The sequence below is a fragment of the Chenopodium album genome, chromosome 14 (assembly GCF_948465745.1).
Source record: "Chenopodium album chromosome 14, dcCheAlbu1.1, whole genome shotgun sequence".
NCBI classification, from domain to species: Eukaryota; Viridiplantae; Streptophyta; class Magnoliopsida; order Caryophyllales; family Amaranthaceae; genus Chenopodium; species Chenopodium album.
In genome coordinates this window covers 30,868,801-30,870,562 of record NC_137847.1, presented here as the reverse complement: position 1 = coordinate 30,870,562, position 1,762 = coordinate 30,868,801, and the positions used below count along the sequence as shown (strand labels likewise).

Here is a 1,762-nt window from a genome sequence, read left to right as displayed (position 1 = left end):
ATTTGATGCCCAAAAGTTTGCATTTGTGCATGCATGGCTTGAAGGAGTTGTGTGGGTGTTGGCTCCGCTTGAGGTGCTTGTTCTTGATTTCTTTGGGGCCCTTGGGTTTGATTGTTGTATTGGTTGTTCCTAGGGTAGCTTCCTCTTGGGTTTTGGTTTTGAGATGGAGGTGGATTTTGGTATTGGGGGTTGGAATTGTAAGAAGGTTGAGCTTGTTGGCCCCATTGTTGAGGTTGAGATGCAAACCCGGGTGGTGGTTGTCTCCAAGCTACTCCACCACCGCCTCCTCTAAAACCGTCTTGTCTTGTGTTGTATGCCGCCACATGCTCGGGGCTCAAACCTCCACAATAAGATGTATCATGGTTCGTTCCTCCACAATTTTGACATGAGAAAGAGTTGACTTGAGAAGAGCTTGCTCCCCCACTTGAGCTTGCATTAACACTTGTGTTCAACTTTGAAAGCCCTTTTGTGAGTTGCTCAATTTGATGTTGCAATTGATCGACCTTCTCCAATTCATACATTCCACTTTTCTTTGGTGCACTCCTTCTTCTACCTCCCCAAGAGTAGTTCTTTGCTACCTCCTCGATTGTTGCTTCCACTTGATTTTGAGGGATCTTGATTAGTTGTCCACCTGCCCCCGCATCCAAGTTGGCTCTAGACATGGGCTCCAAACCATCGTAGAAAAACCTCATGAGAAAACTTTGATTGTATTCATGGTGAGGACATGCTTGTACCAACTCTTTGAACCTCTCCCAAGCTTCATTAAGACTCTCATCCATTTCTTGTTCAAATGATGCAATCTTCCTTCTCATCTCGGCGGTCTTCTCCTCGGAAATAAACCTCTTCAAGAATGCCTTAACTACCTCCCTACAAGATGTGAGTGAGTTAGGCTTCACTTGCTTCAACCACTTCTTTGCTCTCCCCGAAAGAGATTGTCGAAATAAATGCATTCGGATGTACTCTTGAGAAACTTGGTTGGTTTGAATCACGGCACATAGCTCAAGGAATCTATCAAGGTGCTCTATGGGATCTTCACTTGTAGAACCCGAAAATTGCTCCGATTGAACCATTCTTGTATATTGGGGATGAATTGTGAAGTTAGTCTCCGTGACGGGTAACAAAATCCCTCCCGTGAGCTCATAATCCTCCGGATTACCTAACTCACGAAACAAAACATCATCTTCTTGTCCCGCCATTGATTCACTTTGCGAATTAGAAGAGTAAGAATCACTCCCACTATCAATTATAGCACCAAGTCCTCTCCCTTCTTCTTCAAAAAGCCTACGGATTTGTCTCAAAGTTCGGTTGATTTCTTGGTCAATTTGATGGGTAGGTGGTCCTTGAGATCTTCTAAGCATTCACCAAAGCTAAGCAAACAATTAGCAATGACAAGTATGATAGAACAAAACAAAACAAAAAGAAAGCAATTAAAATTACTCTAACAAAAGCAAATTAGACACCAAACAAGCCGCTTCCCCGGCAACGGCGCCAAAATTTGATCGCGGGTTTAGGTAGTGTCGTTGGTCTACTAACCCTAATCAAATTAGAAATTTATAAAACCTAAACTACCCTAATACGAGTATAGGGGTAAGTATAGGGTCGAACCCAAGGGAAGCATGCAAGCTAAATATCAAATTCACTAAGCAAGAGTTAAGGAAAGGATAATTTTGTTGGTTTTTGGATAAAAAGCTCTAAGACTACAAACAAGCAAATAAAAAGAAGATTAAAAATCAAGAGAGAACGACGCTAGGGGTACGAGGGT

General features: G+C 42.6%; 1 non-coding gene across 1 annotated transcript; it reads left to right on the top strand.

The window, feature by feature from the left end:
- The first annotated feature begins 709 nt into the window (after positions 1 to 709).
- On the top strand, positions 710 to 814 carry LOC145580355 (small nucleolar RNA R71). Its single transcript, XR_014099417.1, has one exon. It is a non-coding gene; the product is annotated as a small nucleolar RNA R71 (small nucleolar RNA).
- Positions 815 to 1,762: the final 948 nt, after the last annotated feature.